Source organism: Taeniopygia guttata, chromosome W, assembly GCF_048771995.1.
Source record: "Taeniopygia guttata chromosome W, bTaeGut7.mat, whole genome shotgun sequence".
Taxonomy (NCBI): domain Eukaryota; kingdom Metazoa; phylum Chordata; class Aves; order Passeriformes; family Estrildidae; genus Taeniopygia; species Taeniopygia guttata.
This window is the reverse complement of record NC_133064.1, coordinates 17,960,657-17,975,921: the sequence shown is the minus strand read 5'-3', so window position 1 is coordinate 17,975,921 and position 15,265 is coordinate 17,960,657. Positions and strand designations below refer to the sequence as shown.

Genomic DNA, 15,265 nt, shown 5'->3' with positions numbered 1-15,265 from the left:
TCTAAAATAATAATGTGCTCTCCTTATAATTTATTCATAGTTTTCACCTTTAATAAGTGTCAGAAATTCTTCATGTTTCACTCTGTTTCTTTGTATATCAATCCTCAAAGTAAGAAGTAATGTGAAAAGAAATTTATGCTCCTCATAGAGCCCTCAGGCAGTATGTTTGAATACTTCATATGTCCTATATTCAATAATATTGGTAACCCTCTTGCTGGTTATAGGGCTCTTGGTAGACCTGTTAGAAGAAAGGTCTGCAGTTGAAATTTGATTTTCTTAGGCTTTATAGAAAGGGAATACTGTGCAAAAAAGAAAAAGCCATAGTTCAGTATTTTCAAAACATGAAAAATAATAGATCACAAACAGAATATCAGACAGCAAGCTGGCAACAACTTTCAGACTGAGGGAACAACAACAAAAAATCCTTTCTAATCAAGTCTTTTTGTCCAGCTGAAAATCAATGCAGTATAATGGTATTTAATTATCTAATGACAAATTTTGAGGGACTGTAAGTACATTAGAAGGGTCTTTGCCTTGTTAACTTACAAATTTTTATGGGTATTTAAGCTGACAATTCTTGATCAAGATTGTAAGAAGCAAGAGTCTTCTTTCTGATATTAGTTTACAATAAATCTTTACTGTACTACAGGCACCTCCAGGAATGGGTAAATACAAATTATACTTATTGTTAGCTAAATTACCTGGCTAAGGAGCGGTCAAAAAGCCCCAAAAACTGTCAAAGTGATGTCTGATACATGACATTGACCATGCTCATCTCAGTGATAAGGAAGTACAAGATGCTACCTCGTGTTGCAACTGAAGAGCAGGAAAGAAAAATTTGTTAAAAGTAGAAATGTAGAGCAGAAAACTTTAACTCTCCAAAACACATACAATGATCTTCACACTAATGATAACTGAAGATCCTTGAGTTTTTCTATTCTTTACTGCCAGAAAAATAATAAAATCATTCATTTAATCCTCATGTATACATCAGGGGAAAAAATTCTTTTCTGTAATTAATGCAAACTATGTAAAGTCCAGTTTTCAAATACGAGCATATCTGGAGATCTGCAATATTCAGATCAGCAGCAGAACACATAAAAATTATGGCTGTTTAAAATACTGTTTAAGTATCCAAACAAATTTCTTTTTATAAACTTTTACAAGATTCATATAGAAGAAATAGCTATATTGATTGAACTTACCCAGCACTGATTTAACTTCTTTTCAGGAGTCATTCAGTTTTAAACACAAAGGTTTTACAATAGCTGCAATGTTTCTGGTACACTAACTGTATCATCTTACACATTTCATAGAATACAGACAATTACAGAGAGCTATTTTCCCCTGTTTTCCCTGTTTTTTTTCACATTTTTTCACCTGTCGGTTAAAAGTCAAAAGACTCATGAAATTTGTTGACTATAACAACCAAAGGATAAATGGTGAAGCATTCATCAGAACAGATATAGAGAGTACTTAATGTTATACAAGCTCTGTAAAAGAATGTCAACATGTTGAACTCAAACATATACTTACCTAAACACCCTAATGATGTGCTTGTTTATAGAGTAATGGGAAGTCTACAAAGAGAACAATTCATTCAATTTTATAAATTCCACATGAGGCATAACATTGACTATTTTCTCTGTTACAGCTCAATATGACATCTCCTGGATACATTTTACTTACAGGAAAACACAGATCTCTCCCACCAGTTTTTGGTCTTCCTGATCTCATCCTACCATTTCTCCTACTCTAAGTATTGGTGTTTTAAATATATGGTCTAGCTATTTGTCTTCTATGACTACCTTCACTCACCAGGTCTGTACTCTTTGTGGGCTGAATTGATCTGTACTTAAGTTTCAGCAGAAGCTTGCAGTTTCTGTGTTATTTCTTCAGCAGTCTTCTTAGTGTTATTCAATACAATTAGCAGAGTCTCATCATCTGCCAGAGAACTCTTAACGCTTGTAAGTTGAAATAAAAGGTTATCTTCTAGGTTTTTAATTCTCCTTTTGTTCATAGTCACATCTTCAATAAGATCAGTTCTTTCTTTCTCTAATTCCTATTGGATTACATGGTAATATTTGGGAAACAGACGAGCAATCAAAAAGAAAAGAAAAAACCCAAATATTTAGCTTAAAAAATACTGATCCTGCTAAAACAGCATAGGTCAAAACTAGCTGAATTATTTTGGGGAAATAATTCCAGTGGTATTTCTGACATAATATCTATTGCCAGGATCTGAACCTGCTACATAAGTAGGCATTAACAAATAATTTCTAAAAATATTATGGAAGATGCTTGTATCATGCCATAAAAGAATAACAAGTTCACAATGGTTTGTCTTCTCTTTCTGTTTCAGAAAAGACAAATGCAAACACCATTCCAGACATAGGATTTTATTCCCCTACATGTAATCTTATCCTCATTTATGCCTTGCTTTACAATTGCCATATGGAAAACTTAGACTCAATGGCCATGCTTAGTCATCAAATCAAGCATCATATATTTCAAGAAGTGCCAATACTCCTCCATCAGACAGGGATAGTTTCAGTCTCTCACTAAAATGCTTCATTAATCAAGAAATATGTAGAACTTGAGTTACATCACTAGAATTATTTATTTTATACATTTAGTAATACAATCTGGGTGGTTTATGTACCTAGATTCTTTTCCAGTGCCCAAATATAGAAGATGAATAACTGTTAACCAAGAGTTTTACATTAAAAAACAGCTATGTGAAATCCCTAGAAAAATATTTTTCAGCTATAACAATCTGTTCCATTCATTCTTAAAATTAACCTTTAAAAACTTCATATAAATTAGTCCATCAGAGATAAAAATCCTCTACTGAAATATAACTAAATGTTTCAGTACAGTGAAGTAAAAAGAAAGAAAAGAGAGAGGACGGGTTAAGAGTTTTTCATAGGAGAAGGTTAATATGAACCTTATGAATGAACAGTAAGTGAGCCAGTTGGTAAAAATATTTGCTGTCTAGATAAATACTTCACCAAATTTACAAAGGTCTGGTGAATAATTTTAACACTGTCTCTCTGAACTTGGAAGTTCCGTGTTCACTCCATCATTTCCAAGTCCATTTCCATGTTGTTTACCGGCTGCTAATATTCCAAAGGAATAAGGACAGCACTAAGAAACACATAACCTCTCATATAGCACTAGAGACATTATGGACCTGAGCCCTTAGCAAGGCTTAAGGAGAGGTTTTACTCCCCCATTTGAGTAGTCTTTCTTCATGCAGCTTTGAAAAACTATTACAACTTTTGAAATTGTTTTTTTTTAATTCTTTTCCCACATTCTAAACTTTTGGTCTTCTTAACCTACATTCTCCTCCTACATTCCTAATATAAACATTCATTTATTTTAAAGAATGCTCCTTTACCTTAAAAAGGAAATTCAGAAAAATTATCTTTTATTATCAGATTTAGAGTTTTTTTCTTGGCATATTGCAACATCATAATCATCACCAGGTAGAAAATATTTAGTGGGACAATCATTTTAGAATAATGCAAATGCAACATAACTTAGAGGATGTGCTTACTTATTCAAAAGATCTGACAAAAAAATGATGAAAATAGACAAGAAAACTACAGTTATCTGCATTTCAATCAACTGCTGCTTCATGGAACTGCAGAAAAGCAGGTAACAGTTTCATGAAACATTCTTTTAATGCAAGTTTGATGAAATGAGAACTTCTAAATTGCATTAAAAGGCAGTTATCATCCAATTAAATATAATAATTAACATACTGCGCCAAATTAAACTTCATGTTTTGCTGATTCAGTTCAAAAATTTAAACTTACTTTAGAATTCAATGCTTCATAAAAACAGAAAGAAATTCTCCTCACAAGAGCCTGGGAAACAAGGTGGAGACAGTTCACCAAGCTAAAGTGAAGTAACCCTAGATCAAAACCTTACTAAAAAGCTCTTAAGCTCATCTATTAAGCTCTTAAAATTCTTTTTGCAGATGAAAAAGTGTAAATAGTTGAAAGCTTTCTTCATAGCTTCAAAAATTTCCAGTCATAACACCAAGAATGCAGAAAAAATAAACCAAGTTATCATGTACATAAATTCAAGGAACTTGCACCAAAGAGACTATTTCAGATCCTGTTTTATGGAGTTCATTTCACAAGCAGACGACATTTTGCCAACTGTACCAAAGAATGCTATTTATTGTTAATATTCATAAAATATGAGAGCTGCTACATAGCTTATATCATCCTCTCACAAAATAATTCACAAGTAAAAGAATTTGCATCAACCGTTCCTTACAAAACTCAAGGCTTTTTGCAGCAAAAATCTTGATATATGAATGTGAAAATTCAAAAAACCATAAAGTTACTGCATATTATAACTCCACTACTAATCTGACTTACCTATGACACTAAAAAACAAGCTTTTTGTCAAATTACATAACAGCCAATGTATCAAAATAATGATATCATTTTAATATCATAAGCTATAATACCTTCAGACATATATCAAATCTTCAAATCCTATTACTCCAGGAAATAAAGGAGAATCAAATTTATACAGATCTACCAGCTGTATGCTTATCCTTATGCTTCACTTGTATCTTGCAATTGGCTTACATTCTGGTGGAAAAGAAGAAATCAGTACTAGTGTTCCTATCAGTAAACAATTAATTCTGTGAGATATATGTGACAAAGATTCTTTTAATGGACATAGCAGACAACAGAGAGCCAGACTTTGCAGAAATTTTAAATACCATGCTCCTTTTCCTTGCTGGAAAAGGAAGGAAAGAAATTCATTCTAAGACCACAACCATATAAAAGATGGTAGAATAGGAAGAATGATAGAAATGTGCATAAAAATCTTGAGGAACTCTGATTTCAAATAAATAATCTCTCCTCTTTCTGGGACAGAAGTTCCGCACATACATTGTAACACTGGATATCACCAAGCAGTCATACTGCTCAAATCATTTGGCAAACTTTCTCACAGTAAAATAGTTCCACCACTCTCCTACCAAAGGCTACAAAAGGTAGTAAGAACCAAGACACCAAAGAGGGAAACCCCCAGATTCCCAAAGATGCATCTTTAGACATCATAGGAAAGTGTTTGGATGTGATGTATTCAAATTGACTTCTCAGGCAACCTTGAACCACGAGGTGTATAAAGAGAGACCAAGAAAACTGCGACATGGTTAAGTATATTCTGTAGAAGTTCCCCTGCCTGTCAAGTTGTCCACTTGTCATTTATCTAGAGGAAATATCCCTGGGGGTTTCAAACAAAGCAGTAGTGAGCATAACACTCTGAGAAGTTGGTAGAGAGAGCACCCTATGTCCATTTATTAGACATTCCCTCTTAGTGACAAAGAGGCCATTGAACAGCAGAATAATTTTAATTTGGAAGGCACCTACAGAAATTAACTAGTTCAACCCCTGCTCGGACCTAAACAGCTCAGTTGCTCAGTGCAATGTCCAGGTGAATCTTGAACCCTTCCCAAAACAGAAATCCCACAAAGTCCTTGGTTAATCTACTCCTGGGCATGACCACTCTTGATGTAATTATATTTTCCCTCATATCTAATCAGAATTCTTCATGTTCCAATATGAGTTTTAGTTCTCCATCTACTTCTTGGCTCCTCTGAGTAAAGTCAAGCTCCTCCCTTTCCTGTGTCCTCCAAGCAAGCACACAGCAACAGCAATGACTGGAGGAATTTAATAAACTGTCTCCTGGAGGAATGTACTATACTTCAAGGCCCAAGAAGTAAAGTCTGGCATAAGGCTTTGTGAATATACACATCACAGAGTGTTTTACATAGACAGTGATAATTTCTTTACATAGTGGGTTGACAAGCTATCAGTGGTTGAAGGGGAGCTGATGGTGCAATGAAGCTGTCTGATAAAAAACAGACCTTAACAGATTGAGTGTGATTTTTCTCACGAGATCCATGCACTGTTTGGGAATGAAATGCAACTACTCAACATGAACAAGATGACTGAGTCTATTAACAAGAAAAATCTTACACTGGCGGGGCAGAGGGAGGTATTGGAATGATGGGAGAACCTCAAGATGCCACGAAAGGAAACAAAGATATTCCTGTCCTTCCTCTCTAGTGAAGGTCAACTGAAACTATTGCCAAAATCTTAGTAAATACAGAGTCATAGCTGCATAGTGTTTCTTATAATGTGAACATTGCCTGACCTTATACCTACAGGGATTAGCTGTTCCATAGTTTAAAAGGTACCAACCAGCCTCCCTCCAGAACTCCATGTGGCATGTTAATTGGGACTGGCATCTTGAACCTGGATTTCCTCAACTAATATATCTGCAATGTCAAAAGGTATGTCAGTAGGTGGCCCATTTTCCCTTGAGCAAGGAAATAACTAAGTCTGAATTCTTTGCATTAGGTTATGTTGCCATGAGCTCCAGGGCTTGTAGACAGAACATCAGTTTTGATTTCGGGCCCCTTTGCTTTTCACAGGCCATTCTCATGAGGTAATAACTCATTGAGGCAGGAAAAATAAGGTTAATACAGCACAGTTGCAACAATAAAGAGACAGAGAAACTTCCACATGAATGAGTCAATTGCTTCTGTGCCACTTTTTAAACCATTACAAATAGGTTATATCAAGAATAATCACAATAGAGAGAGCCAGAAAGTTACCTTGCAATATTGGTATAGAGAGTAATAAATTAAAGTAAAATATTCTACAGGAAAATATAAGAACTATGTTGGTGAGAGTGTCGCGGGAGACAAGTCTCATGCTGTTATGATCAACAAGTCTCAGTTTATTGGAGTCGATTACAGTTTATACAAGCACTAATTAGTTCATACATATTGCAAAAGCGAAGCTCAGGATTGGTTACCTTTCTATTAACACATATATCTCTTTGCGATAAGCCTTGCAAGTTACTGCTTCTTTATACTTGATTATCTTTCTGCATACTAAGCAATTTTACATCTTGGTTCTTAACGAGACACCTGTATGCTCAAGGTTGTTAAGAGACATCTATTTCTCAAGGGCATAGTTTTCATGCTACAAGTCACGTATTCTCACACTCTCATCAACTTAACCCTTTCGTGTCCCTTGCTGCGCAGCCATTCTTCAGCTAAACTCTCAACAGAACTACAGACAGGAAAAGAGATACAACAAATTATTTAACCTGTTTCTCTGTGAGAATGACTCTGCCTAAGAGTTGATTTTCAAGACCTTTCATGGTTACAGTAAAGTCAATGATGGAGGTTTGAGCACTAATTTCAGGAGAGTAACAAGGATTTGGTAGTTTTGTAGTAATGTAAAGTCTGAAGCCATTCATAACATCCACTTCCTTATCACCAACTTTTACCTTAAGTTAAAAAAGGTTAAAAAAAAGTCTTGAAATATAAAGAGCCAATACACACATATTCAGATACTGCATATAGGACAAAAGGTTATGTTTTTCTGCTTAAAGGCATAAAAATCCATTTTTAAATCATACATCTGATGCAAAAACTTTGTTAAGAACAGTCCAGGACCACCTTAAATGGCCCATTCAAACATTATTTCAACTTCTAAAAATTGTCATAAGCAAAGGAATAAGGAACTCTATGCATTAAATATATTACCATTTGTGAACATAAACCCTACCTTTTATTTTCTTTCATTAGCATTGATCAAATTTAAATGAGTTTAATTTTTCTAGTCCTATATTTATTAGGAGTTATTTTGCTGAGAAGTTTTGGGGAGGGGAAGGGTGGAAAGGAGAATTTACATATGTTTGCTCTTTTGTTTTATTTTTACCTTGTTGGCTGAAGCTGTTTTAATGATGTTTCTTTCCAAAATGTTATCAAGTGCTGCGTCCAGCTCTTCTCCAATATCTTCTACTAAAAGAGGTCTTCCCAAAGAAAGGCTGTCTTCTAAGCGGTTTCTAAAATACTTATGATTCAAAGAAGTGATCTAAAAACATAGATGCAATACCTTATGCCAATCTTTTTCTTAGTTTCATATTTATATATTATTTCATTTTCTTTCAAGTACTGCCAAAAGCAATGATCCTGTGAGTAGACCAGTATTAATGCAAACATTGTGAGCTCAAGGAAAGGGAACATCAGCATATCCTATTGCCAGATCTCATGGAATGCAAAGTTCTATTTTTCAGCTGCAAAGATAGAAGCAAAGCCGCACTTCCAATTTTGATATCCTATGAGTACAATTACTCAAGAATTTCACAGCAAAAATTCACAGGAACCTTTTAGCACCTTCAATTTTATTTTGGATAACATCTCCGAGTCAAACTGCACCAGGGTCAATTCCAAGATAAGTATTTTTCTGTGGTTTTTTTCACCCTTGAAAAGGAGATGTTTACATGGAACAGAACCTTAAATAGTCTTTGCTTTAAATAGTCCCCAGTATAACTGAGATTTTCAACATGTTCAAAAAGCACATTCAGCTTAGATGCTAATAAAGTTGTAAACAAACTAATAATAATTTTTATAATAACTAAGCAGCCATTAAAGGTTTCTACACCTAGATAACAACCACCATGAAAGCGGTAGTTATATTCACAGAGCCACTCTATTATCACACCTCAAGCTACTTTTATGGATTTCAGGGTTTTGGGTTTTTAAAAAAAAAAAAGCTGGTTTATTGATGTAATTATAATTGCAGCAAGTAAGAACATTCTTCCTCCTATTTTCTTGTTTGAATTGAATTCGTGTATCTTGCCTCAGACCGTACATTGTAGCACTACATCTTCCCTGTATATTTGCAGAGCACTTAGCAGCTGGCATCCATACTAAAACAACAAAAACTAACATAATTTCTGATTAAAAGATGAAAAAAAAAATCTTGCTATAACATTTATAAATGATTCTTCATTTATAAACCCTTACATGGAATTGTATTAATTCAACTAGTTGTTGTTTTTTCCTAACACTTACATTATTCTGAAAACATGTTTATTACAAGACAGTGCCCATCCAGCCTATTTTCCAAAGTTTGTGTTCCATTAAAATAAATTCATTAAACCATGGAGTCACTGATGTTAAAGGATACACTTCCACATCTAATCAAATCTCAATTCCAATAAAATATATCTGAGATATTCTTTATATTCAAGCCAAGCTTTTTGTATAAATATAATTTCCTAAGCATTAGGGGAATCACTGAATTGTAATGCTTGTAAGCTTTTAGGGATTTTGAAAGCACAAGCATTTCTATTACCTGAAGGTCATTTCTGCCTTCCTTATTTTTAATCCAAATTTTGCCCTGTGTTTGTGGATCAATTAACAAAGGATAACGAGATGCTTTAATGACAATGATTCCATTCTGTATGGATAAGTCGTCATTTGGCAATCCTTGCAGGTTCCATTCACGGATAGTTGGAGAATCAGTCAACATTTCTATGAGGTTCAAGTTGTTATGGAAAGGAATTTTTTGGCTTTTAATTTCCTTTTGCCAGTCATTTAACAGCAGACTGTGGAACTCTTGGTTAAAAGGACCAGAATAGGACAGAAAAGCTGTAGCCAAGAGTACATCACCTCAAAGAGAAAAAGGAGGGAAAAAAACCAAAACAAACCAAAGCATTACAACTTTGCTAATTCTATTAATGAACAAGCTGTTTCCTTCACTAGTTGCTAGTGTTGCTATGTTTTGGCTGGTAACTGAAAAACACACTTTGACCCATAAAGAAGGCAAATCAATCTTTTTTCCAAGGCTCGGTGCATTGCATGACAGTGGTACATTTCAACAGAGGCCACATTTACTTTGTTCTTCCTATGCAATTGTAGGAATCAAGAGATCAGCATCTGGCAGCTTGTTAAGGTCAATTCAACACACACGTAATGCTGTTCCAAACACCAGATCCTGCGCAAGCAGGATATGGCAGAGAGGACTTAGTCATGAACTTTTAGTTCCATCATTTCCTTGTGCATTCATAGGAACAGGCTTAAACAATTGGGGGCTGTGTGTGTTGGGGGAGTTGTGGGGGGGGGCAGGGTGGAACCCCTTATAAGTACTGATTCAATGAAATTACTGTAAATCAATTACAATGATGAGTACTGGTAAAAAAAACTGTCAGAGACATCATTATGGAGGTGTTAAGTGGGACAACTTTTAATCTTCTGTTCAGTTTCAAAATTTCCCCCCTAAATTTCATGACACCATAGTTTGAGGGGGTTTTTTACCTCTGAAATAAGAACGCAAAATTTAAACTGGAGAAGATATCATACTTTTATACTGAGCTAGTGTTTTTTGGACACTTTCAAGTTATCTATAAAAGAAATAGGATGAATATGTAGGGAAGGTATCCCAGATTTTTAATAAGTTAATACACATATATATATATTATAGTCGCAAATAAAACACAATTTAGTTACTATAATGCAACCCATACAACAAGGCTGCTTTTTGTAGCCTTTCCAGGTAAAAAGTAAAGAAGAAAGTTCAGCCCACAGTAAATGATGAGATAAATTTAATTGATTGATCTAAGTAATGAACCAATTATTTATCACAAAGTACTTTAGTTTACAAGTACAAATTTAAAAACCTAATCATGACCTTCTAAGAAGCAAATTCTTATGAACATTAGTAACTGCAGTTAAAAATATTGATTTCTACCTATAAATGTCAGTGCCTGAGTATCAGGCTTCCTCACCTCGATATATATTCTCAGTTATACACATTTTATTGGCTCTCACTCTCTTTGGACTATTACCTACAAATATCAGTCAAGTTAAAATTTTAGTGTCCCAAATATATGCCTCCACATTCACAGTATCCCTTATCTTTTCTTTTTAAATATGAACTTTAGCCTTATATTTATTTTTCACCTAACAGGACTTTAGCAAGGGAATTAAAACATTTACCCTTGTTTTTGAGACAGGGATCTAACATACAAAGGAAAAGTTGGACATTTCAAATGTTTTCAGTTTCACTACTCCCTATTATTCAAACAACTTGCTTCCAAGTTCCAAGGTTTGGATAAAAACTTACCAACTAACGTCTTGGTTTGCATGGCAAATTCTTTACTCTGTTCTGTCCACCTCTCTTTTTCACCTGCTAAACCACTTATAAGACTTGAGGCAGTTTGCATTTTATGTCGGCAACGTTCAGCATCTTCCAGCAGAGTCTAGAGAAAACCATGCACCAAGAGAAATTGTTTACAGTAGTATGTCTGATAGGCCAGAAAAATCTCTACATCTCATTAAACCAGTGGATAAACAACAGGTTAGAAATGTATTCTTAAATATCTCTATCACCATGCAGAGGAGGGAATGTGAGATGGAAAAAATATATCAGGACAAACTCTCAACATCTCCCAGAAACATGATTCAGTATTTCTTTTTAATATTCCTGTTCTTGACTTTTATTTTGGTGCAGTTGTTGAATAGTATATAAAATTCTTGATACTTATTCACTCTGGGGAATTCTACTCAGAATTTCAAATATATTATACACATATAGTATACATGGAATTTGAAGTTACAGTAGTAGGCACTGAATAAAGAATACAAATAAAATAGTTTTTGAAGGGTGGGAGGGAAGAGAGGAGAGGATCAGAGGCAAAGGAGAGAGGTAGAAAGCAAAGAGGCAGTATTCAAATACTATCTGTCTCTTATCTGCTGTCCATCAACAAGGAATAATAGTAAAATTGAAAGAACACACCAAGTGTTCTTTAAAGCAAGGCTAGAAACTTCTTTTTTGTGAAGGCCAGTTCACCTGTTTTTCTCTCATTGCATTTTCATACTCTGCCTGCACAATATCTAATTCTTCTTGCTTGGCTGCCAGTTCTTCTTGAGCTTTTTGCAGATCCAGCATAGCACTGGTTAGGCGTTTCTCTTGAATTGCTAAATTAGCCTACAGAGAACAAAACCACAGATGTGTAGTAATACACAGAGAATTTCAAAGTATTTGCTATAACACATCAGAAAGTTTTTCCTGTACTACATTTCCAAATCAAACTCTTCAGTAGAGATGTCAACTCAGCAAAACCTTTTATTTGAATTTTACAACAAACTAAATTCTTATTTCGGACAGCTGTACTTGAACAGTTGCCTTAATGTCAATTAGAAAAAAAAAAAATTAAAAATACTTCTGGGAATGCCAGTCATTCTTCATGTGACACAAAAGTTAGTCTGACATGGCTTGCAGAAGAGAAGTCTATTTGATTTGTCCAACTAATATGCCAGGCTGAAATACAATTCTTGCTGCCTTCTCAGTCATTCCCTGTATAATACAAGCTATTCTCTGTTAAACATGTTTGACCACTTTCTTCCTGACTTTCATTCTAACTACTTAGGCCCAGTTTTTTTTTCTCTACATAACACTGATGAAGAGTATCTGTACAATCTTCTTATGAACTGAGATCTGGAACATTAAAAGAACCAAATCTCAAGGCTTTTTTCTACTTAATTCAAAATTAATGTAGAGTATTTGCAGTAGTGTATTTACCTAGATGACAGATGCTTTAACCCCATCCAGTAGGGGTCCGGAGGGATAAAACCACACCATCTCTTTTGTAATTTTGACAACTCAAATGTACGAGAGGAAGTATATTTGAAATATATTTTATTGTAGAAGTACAGTGTTCAAGGTAATAAATTTCGAGACAGATAACCACCATAAATAAGGCAGATGAAGTTTCCCACAGATTAAATCCTCAAGCGCAAACAGGTGAGGATGAGGAGCAGAGGGTGCCTTTGACTGACAAACAGACGTACCTTCAAAGGTAATACTTCTTTGTTGATGGAAAAAAATACTGCCACAGCTTTCGTCCATGAGCAAAGGCCAGCAACATTTCCACATACTCTCTTGGCTGTCTCAATGTTGTAGTCCGCCATTTCAAAATAAGGGCTCAAAAGTTCTACCACTTCTTCAGTAATTGTGTCTTTCTGAAATTGCTGAAAAAAATTTTTGAAAGCGCAAGATACAAAACATGTGCAGCAAGTGTAAATTATATATACATGCATTTCAGAATACATAGAACACTAGAAAGATCACAAGTATTTCTTACAAATAACTAATATGAAATTATTTGTCACATGTATCTTTGAGACCTTTATTAAAGTCATTCCACTTTACGAAATGGAAAAACGTTTACTTTCATTTATGACCTTCGCTATCTCAACTCACTATTCCTGTTACACAGCTAATAATTGTTTCAAAATATCACTGGTCCTGCTAGAAGTTTCGTTTTGCTTAATACAGAATAAGTTTTAACAATCTTCAAAAAGAAAATGAAGCGCTAAATTTTAGTTCAAAAACATACATTCTGCAAGACAATCCTTTCAAAGGTCAAAAGCCATCTATCTTACCCTTAATTTACCTTTTCTAATTACTGGAATGTGTTTAATTTTTAAAGAATTTATTTTTACTCTTTTCTTGATAAAGCATATTTTTCCTTTTTCCTCCTGAAAAGCTCTCAATTTTCTCTTTCAAATTTATTTACAATGTATAATGAAACCCAATCCCAAACTTGAAAAAGAGCTGTTCCCTGAAGCACAAATAGGTTTAATTAAGCATGAGTGAAATTAATCGTTGAAGTCCTTTAGAAAATTAAAAATCTTTACAAGTAGATGCAATGTGAATACTTCATAGATAACATCCATGCCCCTACCAACCATACAAAGCTGCTCAAGCCTCCTACTAGACCAGTGACAAATTAAGTAAATTCAAAATGCAGAAATCAGGGATGATAACACTCAGTGGAACAGGGAGATATACCATTTATTCCAAATAGATAAATCATAATATTATTCGTTTTAGTTATGAAAAAGGATTTGTTTACCAGTTAGTTAGTCTTTCCATTTCCCTAGACAAATCCTGTGAACCAAAAAAATCCCAAATTTTAAAAGCTGGGATTGTGGTTGTGTTCATCCTAATAACCATCTATGCTTTTCCAAACCAGTGCACAAGTTGAAATGTTGAAAATTAATTAAAAGTTAAATACTAGGAAAAAATATGGCTTTTATCAGCTTTAATGAAGCAAATAACTAATGCCTATCAAAACCAAATGCTTCAGGCTTTGAGTCATTTGTCACCTAAAACAAATTTATTGCCTTACTTAGCAAAATTATAGTTGATTTATAACATGACTTTTTAAGAAGGATTAAAGTTTATTTCATCCTGACATATTTATTCTTAAGTCCTTATCATTTCAGATCTCTTGTGTGATTTCCCTTGCACATTTGTTCTCCTACGAGCACCAGGGAAAACATTGTCCCTTAAAAAAAAAAAAAAAAAAAAAGGAAAAGGTTGCACAAGCACCTGTACACTCTGTAAGAAGTTCCCTGTTGTCATCAGCTTCAGCGACTCTTGCCACAGTGGGACAGTACAGCGTTTTTCCTGATCAATTTTCACGTGGTTGACTTTACGCTGGAAGAGCAGCAGCACGCAGACCATAATACGCATGATGAGGTGAGGAGGTCGACCAAGTGTGCCCACTGTGGCAATATCTGCAGGTTTTATTGTCTAGGAATTGAAACAAAGGGCAAAGCAGTTACTGTTTAGTTAATAAAACATGGGGCATAAGTTCACCAACTTAATGGTGAACTTAAGCAATGGGAGAAAAAAATATATATATGCTATTTTTACCTCTAAAAAGCATGAAGCTAGAAGGACCTCCCCCAATCAGATTTTCACTACTTACTCCTATCAACTCCTAGGAAACCTCAGCACAGCATCCCCACACCTTAAATCTCAAAATTACCATGAACTGTTTTGACAATAAAAAAGAGCAAATCAGAAATATCTTGAAATTTTACTTGTTTTTTAAATGTGAACATATTGACCAGAAACTGTATCTAGAAAGAAAATGCTTTTTGTTGACATCCAGCAATTGAAGGTAAATTAAGGAAACCAGTGAGAAGGCCTGGTATATCTATATGTTTGTATCTCCTAGTACATCTTACCAGGAATATTCCTGGCATAGAAGGAGGCCATAGAAAAATATATTATAATAAGGTATTAAAACCTAGGCCCTAACAAGTAAGGCTAAATAAGCCTAGGGTGCAAGTATAACACTGTAACTCATAACTCTACATCATGAATCAAAAAACACAGAAAAGTCTGCTGAAGATGTCTCCTTAGAGAAGACTCAATTTGAGCAGCAGTGTTTACTGCACCACATACAAAGCAATAAAACCACTGAACAATGGGAACAGCTGATGGGCAGACCCCTCCTGCAACACACACAACTCTGAGCAGTTGTTTTGCTTATTTACAGGCAGTTTAATAAGTCCAAGTACACGACAGCCCAAACAGTAAGCAACAGATTCCTGTCAGTGTCATGACATCTT

The 15,265-nt window shown here is 34.6% G+C and overlaps 1 pseudogene; it reads right to left on the bottom strand.

Moving 5' to 3' along the window:
* LOC115496059 (dynein axonemal heavy chain 5-like) overlaps positions 1–15,265 on the bottom strand; it is a 50,335-nt pseudogene that overhangs the window by 20,597 nt on the left and 14,473 nt on the right.